The sequence below is a fragment of the Sminthopsis crassicaudata genome, chromosome 4 (assembly GCF_048593235.1).
Source record: "Sminthopsis crassicaudata isolate SCR6 chromosome 4, ASM4859323v1, whole genome shotgun sequence".
Lineage (NCBI taxonomy): Eukaryota > Metazoa > Chordata > Mammalia > Dasyuromorphia > Dasyuridae > Sminthopsis > Sminthopsis crassicaudata.
In genome coordinates this window covers 369,802,589-369,816,412 of record NC_133620.1, presented here as the reverse complement: position 1 = coordinate 369,816,412, position 13,824 = coordinate 369,802,589, and positions in this window count along the sequence as shown.

Sequence of the window (13,824 nt, the reverse complement as noted above, 5' to 3'; positions counted from 1 at the left end):
TTGGGTAAATGATGGTATATGAAGGCTATGGAATATTATTGCTCTGTAAGAAATGACCAGCAGGAGGAATACAGAGAGGCTTGGAGAGACTTACATCAACTGATGCTGAGTGAAATGAGTAGAACTAGGGGATCATTATACACTTCAACAATGATACTGTATGAGGATGTATTCTGATGGAAGTGGCTATCTTCAACATGGAGAAGAGCTAATCCACTTCCAATTGATCAATGATGGACAGAATCAGCTACATCTAGAAAAGGAACACTGGGAGATGAGTATAAACTGTGAGCATTGTTTTTTTGTTTTGTTTTGTTTCTCTTCTCAGATTATTTTTACCTTCCGAATACAATCCTTCCTTTGCAACAACAACAACAACAAAATTCGCTTCTGCACATATATATATATATATATATATTGTACCTAGGATATACTACAAGATATTTAATATGTATGGGAATGCCTGCCATCTAAGGGAGGGGGTGGAGGGAAGGAGGGGAAAAACTCGGAACAGAGTATAAGGGATAATGTTGTAAAAAAAAATTACCTATGCATATGTACTGTCAAAGAAAATGTTATAATTATAAAAATTAATAAAATTAATTTATTGATTTATATAATAATTTATATAATAATTAATTTATTTATAAAATTTATAATTATAAAAATTAATAAAAAATAAAGTTAAAAAAGAATCTCTTTTGAGACATGTGTACAGACATACATATGTGTTTATGTATGTATTTGACAAAGAAAGAGTGGGGGAGAGACAGGGACAGAAACAGATCGAAAGAGAGAGAGAGAGATTGAGAAAGAGAGATTAAGAGACAGAAAAAGAGACACAGAAACAGAAAAAGACACACAGAGATGAAGAGACAGGGGGAGACACAGAGAAAGACAGAGACAGACAAAGATATTTCGAAAGAAAGGGATTGAGAGAGAAACAGAGACAGAGACACAGAGAGTAAGAGATTGACAGAGACAGAGAGAAAAAAAGAGAGTGTGATTGATGAGGCAAGGTCATGAAAGATATAACAATAATTTTATGATCATTTTAATAATTTTATTTTTAATTTTAATAATGATTTTAAACAATTATGATGACTAACATTTATATAACACTTTTAAGGTTTGCAACACCCCTTATATATAGAAGAGAAAAGGATCAAGGGCACAAATAAAGGGGTTAACCTTGATAAGAAATAGATGGATAGATGAGAACATCACACCTACCTTGGGGGGTTGTTGTGAAGCTTAAATGAGATAATAATATATGTAAAGTACTTGGTAAATATCAAACTGTGATATAAAAATCATATGAGACAGCATGGTTTAGTGACCAGAGAGTCTGTAACAGAACTAGGAGGCTCTAATTTTAAAGTTCTGGATCTAATATCCAGAGGCAATGTGACTCCGGGCAAATCACTTAAGCTCTCAGATCTCTAGACAACTCTGTGACTCTAAGTTACAAATAAGGTGCCAGCTTGCACTGATAGAAAGAGTTTCCTCACCTTTCCAGGTGACTTCCATGTCCTGCACCCATGAAATCACAGATTCATTGTCTATCCCTATAAAAGTGTTTGTTATCATTTTCACTATTACTCATATTGGTGAAATCACAGATCTATTAAGTACTGCCATTCCTTTCTCCTGTCCCCAGTAGAATATAAGCTTTGAGGGCAGAGACTTTTATTTTTGAATCCCCTCGAATATCTCCTATAACCCCCTCTTTTTAGATAATGATTTCATGAGTATAGGGAAAACCCTCCTGATGCAAATGAACAGAGTCTGCAACCCATAATCTTGTTTCCTTCACAAGCCTATGCATTATATTTTATGCCTTTAAAAACCTGATTCTGAGATGAGATCTATAGGTTCACCAGATTATCAGAGTTCCATAATATAAAATAGGTTAAGAACCCCTGTCTTTTGGAGTTTAATGACTTGTTCAGGTACACAAAGCCAGTATATGTCAGAGGGGGTACTTGAACTCTGGCTTTTCTTGCCTCAAGCTAGCTTATTATCTGCTATGCCAGGTTGCCCTTCTGCCACACACATAGTAGGAGTTTACAAAATGTTTGCTGAATTGGATGGAATGGAATTGATCCCCAAAAGGCAAGGGAAGATGGAGAAAATAAAAGGTCTGTGGCTTTTTATGTGTTTGCAAGGGTAGGGAGGAAGAAAGAACAAGAGAGCATGGAGAAGAAAAGAGGGAGAAAAAAAAAGGAAGAGAAAAGAAGAGAAGGACTGAGGCACTCGGTTACATGATCTAAATTCTAATCAAACATCATTTAAAGCATGTTTTATTTCAGCCTCCGGAGAGCTGGTCCCTCCTGGCTCCTCACCATGGCAACGGGCGGCTCATTTCAGAAGTGTCATGCCGCATTATCGTCCTCCCGGCTCACACGCTCCTGCCGCCTGACAAGTTCTCTCTGCCCCTTGCGACAACCATTCCCCAGCTCAGCCTGTTTATTTTTGGTGTCAGGCGGGTGCCCCCCCAATCCCCATCCTCCCACCTCCCCCAACCCACCGATAGATTGAAAGGCAACCATCAGCCCTGGAGCCTGGGAGCATTGAGCCCCATTTGGTGATAAGAGATAATTTGAGAAGATATTTGCTTACATGTGTATGAACAATTTGCTGCATTAAGACAGTCCTGGTGTGTGGGGACAGGGAGGAGGAGATGTAGACTATGAGGAAAGCACACCCCAGGAAAGACAAGTGGATGAGGGAGTAGAGGAGGGGAGCATCCATTAGAAGGGATCAGTATGGATCCCCCATCTTTCTTGGTCGAAGCCCTGACCTCCCAACCCAGAATTTCAGAGAGTTTTTGTCTGACTCCCTTCCTCAGCCTCCCATCCATCTCTCCACCAAAAGGAGACCCATCTGGTCCTGCCTTTAACTCTATTCGTGATCTTGGGCACTTTTATCTCCCTGGGGTCTCATCTTTAAAATGAAAGCTCCACTAGATCAAGTATTGTTAACCTGCAGCCTGTGGACTTGAAGGGCTTTTTAAAATATATCTTTATAACTGCATTCTGATTAATTCCCTTGTAATATTATGTATTTTATTTTACATATTTAAAAAATGGTTCTGAGGAAAGATCCATAGTCTTAACAAGTCTGACAAAAGGGCCCAAGACACACAAAAAAGACTCAAACATCTGAACTAGAAGATCTCACAAATTCCCTGGAGTGCTAGAGTTCTGTGATTTCAGAAACAGAAGAGGAAAGATATCTCAAGAACTGGGAATCTGCCCAAGAGAGGCACATGCCTGGACAAATCCACCAATTTTGGAACAAGGATATGGAAGGATAAAGGCATAGAGCCTTTCTGTACATTTTGTTTTGTTGGGGAGGCTTTGTTACCTTCTTTTGGATTGATTTGTGTCCATCTTTATCCCAGAGTCTCTGACCAAGTGATTCTTTACAAATCTATAACTCCCTATTACCTGACATTGTCCCCTCCCCTGTGCTCCTGTTCTCCTTCATCCTTCTATCTTTGTCTATTTATTCTATCTTAGAAATTTGAAGGGTTCTAGGGTTTACCTTCTTTGAGAGAAGTCAAGACTACCTGCATTTGGGAACATCCTGAAGAGTTTTGCTGTCTCCCCCACTCTTATTTCTCCCCTTTAAAAGATGGGCATTCTTTGCAGCATCTCTCTCTCTCTCTCTCTCTCTCTCTCTCTCTCTCTCTCTCTCTCTCTCTCTCTCTCTCTCTCTCTCTCTCTCTCTTCTCTCTCTCTTCTCTCTCTCTTTTTTTTCTGGCTTTCTCTCTGCTTCCGTTTGTCTTCTTTCTTTTTCTCTGTGTATGTGCCTCCTATCTCTGTCTCTTTCTGTCTCTGTCTCTGTCTCTTTCTCTCTGTCTCTCTCTGTGTCTCTCTCTCTCTGTGTGTCTCTCTCTGTCTCTCTGTCTCTGTCTCTGTCTCTCTCTCTCTCTCTCTCTCTCTCACACACACACACACACACACACACACACACACACACCTCTTCCCCAAGCATATGTCAAAATGCCTGAGATGGAGTTCATATATAGCAGGAATCACTGAATCACTGTAAAATCACAACAGGTCAAGAGTGAAGAACAGGGCCAATAACTTCTGACACTGTTATTGTTAGAGAAACAAAGAAAGGAGAGAGAAAGGAAAGGAAAAGAAATAAAGACAGAGTTATCTGTAGAAATACAGGAACTCATAGGGCTTTGTCTAAGAGGTGTTAAATTTAGTTGTGAGGAATTGGAAGAAGCAGTCAAAAAGCATTTATTAAGCACCTACTAGGTGCACTGTGCTAAATACTAAGTATATGAAGAAAGTCAAAAGGGAGTCCTATTCTCAAGGATGTCTAAATTTTATGGGGAGACAACTTGAAAAGAGTTATGAACAAACAAAATAAAGACAATAAATTGAAGATCATTAATAAAGGGAAGACACTAGAGTTAAAAGACATAATTGTTGAAAATGGTATTTTAGCTGAGACTTGAAGGAAGCCCAAGAAACCAGGACACAAAATTAAGAAGGGAGAATATTCCAGCTATGGGGATCAGTGAGTGAAAATGATTTTGCATAATTGCCTCCATCTCAGGGAAGGAATTTGGAACTCAACATATTTTTAAAATAAATGTTTTTTTTAAATTTCCATGTAATTGGCAAGAAATAAGATATTATTCAAAAAAAGGAAAGAAAGAGAGGAAAAGAGAGAGACAGAGAAAGAGAGAGGAAAGGAAGGAAAGAAGGAAGGAAGGAAGGAAGGAAGGAAGGAAGGAAGGAAGGAAGGAAGGAAGGAAGGAAGGAAGGAAGGAAAGGAAGGAAGGAAAGAAAGAAAGGAAGGAAAGGAAAGGAAAGGAAAGGAAAGGAAAGGAAAGGAAAGGAAAGGAAAGGAAAGGAAAGGAAAGGAAAGGAAAGGAAAGGAAAGGAAAGGAAAGGAAAGGAAAGGAAAGGAAAGGAAAGGAAAGGAAAGGAAAGGAAAGGAAAGGAAAGGAAAGGAAAGGAAAGGAAAGGAAAGGAAAGGAAAGGAAAGGAAAAGAGGGATAGGGAGGGAGAAAAGAAAAGGAAAGGAAAGAAGGAAAAAAGGAAAAAGAAAATCTTGCAATTTGGAGAGTCTTGTGTCTCTTCTGTAAAAGTAGGGGGCAGGGGCACGGGGGAAAGAGGGGGAGTGATTTGTTTTTATTCACGAAAAGTCATGAAACCATTCATAGCCTCTAACCCTACAATTCCACTGACAGCTTGGGCATATTGTGACAAACTTGGTGCAGGCCGGGTACCCCAGGTGACATTTGAGGTATTATGTTATCAATGCAGCCCACCCCTGGTTTGTGTCCTGCTTACTACAGAAAAGCAGACTGTCTGTCACTTTCCTAATTAATTAACCTGTGAGAGAGACCCTTTCCTGTGCACCTGCTCAGAAGGTCTTTTTTAGTGAGTATGTGCCAGCTTTCCCCTCCCACCAAACCCCCATGGGCAAGAAGGAAACTCTCAATATCAACCCAAGTTCAATATTAATCTAGGGGTAATTTGAAACATAGCAAAAGATTATTGGAAACTTAATGGCTCCAACCCTATCCTGTATCTGGGAAATCTTTTAATTCAGTCTAATCCACTATATATATATATACATATATATATATATATATATATATATATATATATAGAATTCCCTAGGATTACATAGGACAGACAAAGTAAAATTGCAAAGAAACCATGCCCTGGAAAACAGGCACATTAATGCACTATGAAGGGGTTATGAACTGATTCACCATTCTGGAAAGCAGTTTTGGAACTGTCACTATATTGTGCATACTCTTTGACCCAGTGATACCATCCCTAGCCTGTATCCTAACGAGATCAAAGAAAGAAGAAAAGGTCCCATGTGTGCAAAAATATTTATAGCAGTTGTTTTCATTGTAGGAAGAAGAAGAAGAAGAAGAAGGAGGAGGAGGAGGAGGAGGAGGAGGAGGAGGAGGAGGAGGAGGAGGAGGAGGAGGAGGAGGAGAAGGAGAAGGAGAAGGAGAAGGAGAAGGAGAAGGAGAAGGAGAAGGAGAAGGAGAAGGAGAAGGAGAAGGAGAAGGAGAAGGAGAAGGAGAAGGAGAAGGAGAAGGAGAAGGAGAAGGAGAAGGAGAAGGAGAAGGAGAAGGAGAAGGAGAAGGAGAAGGAGAAGGAGAAGGAGAAGGAGAAGGAGAAGGAGAAGGAGAAGGAGAAGGAGAAGGAGAAGGAGAAGGAGAAGGAGAAGGAGAAGAAGAAGAAGAAGAAGAAGAAGAAGAAGAAGAAGAAGAAGAAGAAGAAGAAGAAGAAGAAGAAGAAGAAGAAGAAGAAGAAGAAGAAGAAGAAGAAGAAGAAGAAGCAGCTAAGGAATACCTAGGGGCAGCTAGGTAGCACATTGGCTAGAACACTGAGCTTGGAATCAGGAGGACTCATCTTCATGAGTTCAAATAAGGCCCCAGGTACTAAGTAGCAAGTCACTTTAAATCTTTTGTTTCAGTTTCCTCATGGGCTGGAAAATGGGCTGGAAAAGGAAATTGCAAATCTCTTCAGTATCTTTGCCAAAAAAACTCCAAATGGGGTCATGAAGATGACAACAACAAGGGAATATATATACCTATTGGGGAACAGTTACAAAGTATGGTTTACCAATGCAATTGAATATTATTACACTATAAGAAATGATTAAAATGTACACTTTCAGAGAAAACTGGGAAACCCTCTATGAACTGATGCAGAGTAAAATGAGTAAAACCAAGAGAACAATTATATATAACAGCAACATTATAAAGAAAAAAGTTTTGAAAGAATTAAATGATGCAGAAAAAGCATTTGATAAAATCCAACATCCATTCCTACTAAAAATGCTTGAGAGTATAGGAATAAATGGACTATTCCTTAAAATAATAAGGAGCATATATTTAAAACCTTCAGTAAACATCATATGTAATGGTGATAAACTAGAACCTTTTCCTGTAAGATCAGGAGTGAAACAAGGTTGCCCACTATCACCATTACTATTCAATATAGTACTAGAAACTCTAGCCTCGGCAATAAGAGCCGAGAAAGAGATTCAAGGAATTAGAGTAGGAAATGAAGAAATCAAATTGTCACTTTTCGCAGATGACATGATGGTATACTTAGAGAACCCCAAAGACTCTGCTAAAAAGCTATTAGAAATAATTCAGAATTTTAGCAAAGTCGCAGGATACAAAATAAATCCACATAAATCCTCAGGATTTTTATACATTACCAACACAATCCAACAGCAAGAGATACAAAGAGAAATTCCATTCAAAATAACAGTCGATAGTATAAAATATTTGGGAATATATCTACCAAAGGAGAGTCAGGAATTATATGAGCAAAATTACAAAACACTTGCCACAAAAATAAAGTCAGATTTAAATAATTGGAAAGACATTCAATGCTCTTGGATAGGCTGAGTGAATATAATAAAGATGACAATACTCCCCAAACTAATCTATTTATTTAGTGCTATACCAATCAGACTCCCAAGAAACTATTTTAATGACCTAGAAAAAATAACAACAAAATTCATATGGAAGAATAAAAGGTCGAGAATTGCAAGGGAACTAATGAAAAAAAAAACTCAGAGGAAGGTGGTCTAAGTGTACCTGATTTAAAGCTATATTATAAAGCAACAGTCACCAAAACCATTTGGTATTGGCTAAGAAATAGACTAGTTGATCAGTGGCATAGGTTAGGTTCACAGGGCAAGATAGTGAATAAAAATAGCAATCTAATCTTTGACAAACCCAAAGATCCCAAATTTTGGGATAAGAATTCATTATTTGACAAAAACTGCTGGGAAAACTGGAAATTAGTATGGCAGAAACTAGGCATGGACCCACATTTAACACCACATACTAAGATTAGATCAAAATGGGTCCAAGATTTAGGCATAAAGAACGAAATCATAAATAAATTGGAGGAACATGGGATGGTTTACCTCTCAGACTTGTGGAGGAGGAAGGAGTTTGTGTCCAAGGGAGAACTAGAGACCATTATTGATCACAAAATAGAACATTTTGATTACACCAAATTAAAAAGTTTCTGCACAAACAAAACTAATGCAAACAAGATTAGAAGGGAAGTAACAAATTGGGAAAACATTTTTACAGTTAAAGGTTCTGATAAAGGCCTCATCTCTAAAATATACAGAGAATTGACTTTAATTTATAAGAAATCAAGCCATTCTCCAATTGATAAATGGTCAAAGGATATGAACAGACAATTTTCAGATGATGAAATTAAAACTATTTCCACTCATATGAAAGAGTGTTCCATATCACTATTGATCAGAGAAATGCAAATTAAGACAACTCTGAGGTATCATTACACACCTGTCAGATTGGCTAAGATGACAGGAACAAATAACGATGAATGTTGGAGGGGCTGTGGGAAAACTGGGACACTGATGCATTGTTGGTGGAGTTGTGAAAGAATCCAACCATTCTGGAGAGCAATCTGGAATTATGCCCAAAAAGTTATCAAAATGTGCATACCCTTTGACCCAGCCATACTACTACTGGGCTTATATCCCAAGGAAATACTAAAGAAGGGAAAGGGACCTGTATGTGCCAAAATGTTTGTGGCAGCCCTTTTCATAGTGGCCAGAAGCTGGAAGATGAATGGATGTCCATCAATTGGAGAATGGTTGGGTAAATTATGGTATATGAATGTTATAGAGTATTATTGTTCTGTAAGAAATGACCAACAGGAGAAATACAGAGAGGCTTGGAGAGACGTACATCAACTGATGCTGAGTGAAACGAGCAGAACCAGAAGATCATTATACACTTCAACAATGATACTGTACGAGGATGTATTCTGATGGAAGTGGATTTCTTCAACATAGAGAAGAGCTAACCCAATTCCAATTGATTAATGATGGACAGAACCAGCTACATCCAGAAAAGGAACACTGGGAAATGAATGTAAACTGTTATTTTTACCTTCTGAATCCAATTCTTCCTGTGCAACAAAAAATTCGGTTCTACACACATATATTGTATCTAGAATATACTGTAATATATTTAACATATATAAGACTGCTTGCCATCTGGGGGAGGGGGTTGGGGGAGGAAGGGAAAAAATCTGAATAGAAGTAAGTGCAAGGGATAATGTTGTAAAAAATTACCCATGCATATGTACTGTCAAAAAAATGTTATAATTATAAAATAAAATAAAAATTCAAAAAAAATTCAAAAAAAAAAGAAATATTTTAAATGCACAAAAAATAACAGAGAGGAAGTACAGAAATGTAAGAGTTTTGCATGTAATATGTGGAATTTATTACATTCTTCTTAAAAAAACAAGTGTTAAAAAAACAAAACAAAAAAAAAGAATTAAATGATAATCCAATGATCAGATCTAATTCCAAAGGACCAATGATGAAGCTTGCTACATCCCTATCTCTTAACTAAGATGTAGTAGATTCAGAATATAGAATGAAATGTGACTTTTCAGACACAGCCAATGAGGGAATTTTCTATATGAGTTTTATTGTTGTCCCATGCTTTGATGTCTTAGAATGCTTGCCCAGTTATTTTTTAGAATTCTTCTGATTATCCTTAAACTTCTTTGGGATAACTGAGGGACAGTTCCTTATCATCTGCTCCTAAACTTTGCAGAGCAAAAAGAAGAAAGGAAATAGTTGGTATGTAGAAGAGAAAGTAGGGAAATGACTGGAGGCTCTAGCCTTGGATTTGGACATTTAAGCAGAAAGCATGAGGAGTGGGGTTAATAGCTCTGGTCTCTGTCCTGGCTCACCCTTTTGCTTTTTTTTTTTTTTTTTTTTTTTTTTTTTTTGCTCACCCTTATCTTTTGCTTTTTGTTTCCCCACCACAATCTGAACCCCTACTCCTCCAAGTTAATTCAGATGGAAAAAAGCAGAACCAAGACAATGTCATACACAAAGATTACAGTAATATAAACTTTAAAATATATATATAAACTAAAACCACAGTAAAAGGCATAGAATCTTTGATTAAGCATAATGGCCGATTGTCCCCAATTACAAATAATGAAATCTCTTGTCTTTGTCTCAACTGAGAGATGGAGCACTATGGATACAGAATGCTGCTTATACAGCCTGACTAGAGTTCTATGTCAACTGGCTTTGCTTAACTGTCTTTGTTCAAAAGGTATGTGGGTTTATTGAAAAAATTTTGCATGCAACAACAGAAGGCACCGTTACCACTATAAACAATTAAAATTAAAGGGGAGTATTTGACTAGATCCCTTCTTGATCTTAAGCCTAGTGTGTATAAAGTGGAATGCTCTTCTTTCCTGTCCCTTGCTAGGATTACTAGGACTCCCCCATGTCCTTCTCACCTCACTCTCCTGGAACACCTCCTTTTTAACTTCTTTTTACCCTTATAGCCTGTATAACTAACTCTCTCACCCTTTGTAAATGATCATGCCCTTCCCTTCATGACTGAGCAATTAAGAGGAAAAAGGGGGAAATGTATAGAAACAGTGTGGGTATTAGTTTGGGGAAAGGACTCTTAACCCAGAAGGAACAGAATTAATGACCCTTCAACTTTCCTGTAGGGTCTGCTGCTTCCTTTTCCCACTGTCTTCCTTAAGAAGCCCAAATCAAGAGACATTCTGTCCCTGAAAATTGTAGATCCCCATAACAACTCAGCTCAAATCTTCCTGACTTTAGATGCAGAACTCAATCACTGAACCACCTAGCTACCTAGGTGAGATTTTTGAAATGGGAGAAACAACAATCTATTCCTATTCCTCATTCTCATACACTGCTCCTTACCTACTACAATACTTCAACATTAGTATATTCTGGAGAAAAAAAAATCTCCTTGCGTCTTTTTTTAAGGCTAATCTTTCTCTATCTAAGAGACTTTCTGTTCTCCAGTCATTTCCCCTTTCCCTCCCTTCTCCCCTGCCTCTTTTCTGGAAATATCTCAGCCCCACATTTCTAAAAAGACATACTTTGAATTTTCCAGGCAAGAACTTTTCGGTTTCCTGGATGTTCTTTATTTGTAACTTCAGAGATGGAAGGGATGGAAAAGCCAATCAGACTCATCAGACCTGACTTCCCTATAAAATACCCCAGTGACTCAAGGACTGACTCTGATCCTTGTAGATATCATGACCCTCTGGAGCTGAGCTAGCTTCCCTGCCCATGAAGCTGTCCTACGGTTCCAGGGGTCCTATATCTTTGTGGGCTCTCTCGTTTTCCCTTGCCAAAGAGTCACCGGTCATATCCCCTTTCACAGTCCTGCTTTGAAGGTATTGGTCCCTGACCCAGGGAGAGCAGGTTAGTAAACTGTTCTCATTTGAAAGCATCAATTACTGGACCCCCTTGGCTTGGTGTATAAAGAGCCTGTGGCAGAATTGGGAAAATCTAGACTCAAGTTCTGGCCCTGATACCCAAAGGCTATATATTCAACCCTGAGAAAATCACTTAAGCTCTCAGATCTCTAGGCAACTCTCTATGACTGTAAGTTACAAAAAGGTGCCAACCTGAACTGCAAACCTTAAAGCACTACAGAAACATCACTGCTCTTGCTTTCATATACTGCAATTTATTCATAGTGGCACTTTTATGGTAGTAAAAAACGTGGAAACCAAGTGGGTGCTCATTGCCTGGGCAATGCTGAATATTTTGTTATATGTCATTGCTGACCTCCTTGGGTTATAAGCCTAGCAGCTGGATCTCTTGGTCAAAGGGTAGGAACTGTTCCAACACATTTTAAAAGCAGATGCAGAATTGAGAGAAAATTGACTTCAGGACTAATGAATGGACAAATATTGATTAAGCATCTGCTTGTGCCCAGGCACTATGCTGAGCCTTAGGGATACAAAAAGAAGCAAAAGACAATTTCTGCCCTCAAGGAATTCACGATCTAATGGAATCAGTGAGCTCTCTCAAAAGTCTCGACTACACAGTAATAATACTGGAGTGAATACCTCTTGAGGGAACTGGAGTAGTAGGAAACAGACCGATTCCTCCCAGATAAAATTAAGTTCAACTCTTATAAAACATTGTTTTATAACATACATATGTATGTACATGTATGTATATGTGTATATGTATGTATGTACTTAACCTCACTAGATCCTCACAAATATTCAACTCAAGTCTTTCTGACTCTAGACCCAGAATTAGCTACTTAGGTGAGATTTTTGAAATGGAGAGACAACACTCTATATCTAACTATGGGAAGAAGCTGATATCATAGAGATAGAACTCAAGGATTAAAAGGTTGCCTTGAGATCATCTAGTCCAAAACTTCATTTTACAAAAGCCAAGGAAGAAATGGCAGAACCAATATTCCAACCCAGACCTTCTGACCTTAGACCTAGTGGTCTTTCCACTACATCATGCTGCTGTTGGTGCTGGCCTCCTGGATCACATGGCTGACTGACAGGGTATCTTATATTTACTTTGGGCATACTCTGAAAGAAAGAAAAAGACCCTAGAAATATCTATTTATGAAAACCTAAGCCTGAGGTTCTAGATCAGGAGTGAGGAACTTTTTTCCTTCCAAGGGCCATTTGGATATTTATAACATCATTCACAGGCCATACAAAATTACTGCTTCTCAGTCTCCTTGTCTCATCATCATCTTCTCACATGAAGAGATCCATTCTACATGTCTGAGTTAGACCCGCAGCAGCCACTGCTGGCTCCCGTATCACAATATATCCTATATCACAACAATTATCAACTTAAAGAACTCAAGCAGTGGAAGGTTGTTGTCACCTGCAGTTGCCTTGGCAAGGCCAGACCAAATGATTTTTCAGGCCTTATATAGCCTGATGGCCCAACATTCCCCACTTCTGCTCTAGCTCATCATCAGCTCCTACTGTCATTCAATATGGCTTCAGACAACCTGTCTAATGGTTATAGATATACCCAACATGCCCAAGAGGATACCTAAGAGACATACCCATCAGGTTGCCCTCCTAAATGAGCAATTTTTCAAAAGAGCAAAAGAATACCCCCAAAGGGGAACCCAATACAACTGCGACTAAGTTTGGATCACTGTGCTAAACATCTATCTTGTTCCTTCTTTCTTCACTTTATTACTCTGTAAATACAAAATAATATGGATCAATTTCCCTTTTTTTAAATTTTATTTTATTTATAAAAATTTTTGACAGTATATATGCATGAGTAATTTTTTTAATAACATTATCCCTTGTATTCATTTTTCCAAATTATCCCCTTCCTCTCCCTACTCCCTCCTCTAGATGACAGGCAATCCCATACATTTTACATGTGTTACAATATAACCTAGATACAATATATGTGTGTAAATACCATTTTCTTGTTGCACATTAAGTATTAGATTCCGAAGGTATAAGTAACCTGGGTAGATAGACAGTAGTGCTAACAATTGACATTCACTTCCCAGTGTTCCTTCTCTGGGTGTAGTTGTTTCTGTCCATCATTGATCAATTGGAAGTGAGTTGGATCTTCTTTATGTTGAAGATAATGGATCAATTTCCTGATCAAATATCAGCTATATGTGCTGTTCCTTACTGCTGAAGCCCACTAGGTGATTAGAGTTATAATCCCAAAAGAAAAGACCTAGCTATGTCCATCCTTGTATTGATCCCTGAATTTAAGAAACACTGCTTTCCCAATTATGCTAACAAGTAAGTCAAGATACTTATTTTGAGTAGGCAAAGGAAAAGAGAATCACCCAATGGTAGCACAAGCCTGAATAATCAACTAGTGAATATGCATCAGGCAAAATTGACCTTATGAGAGAAGTAGATCCAGGCTAGATGAATTAAGAGAGTAGGAAATTGACTGGGTGCCCAGTTGGGGAATGGCTGAATAAGTTAT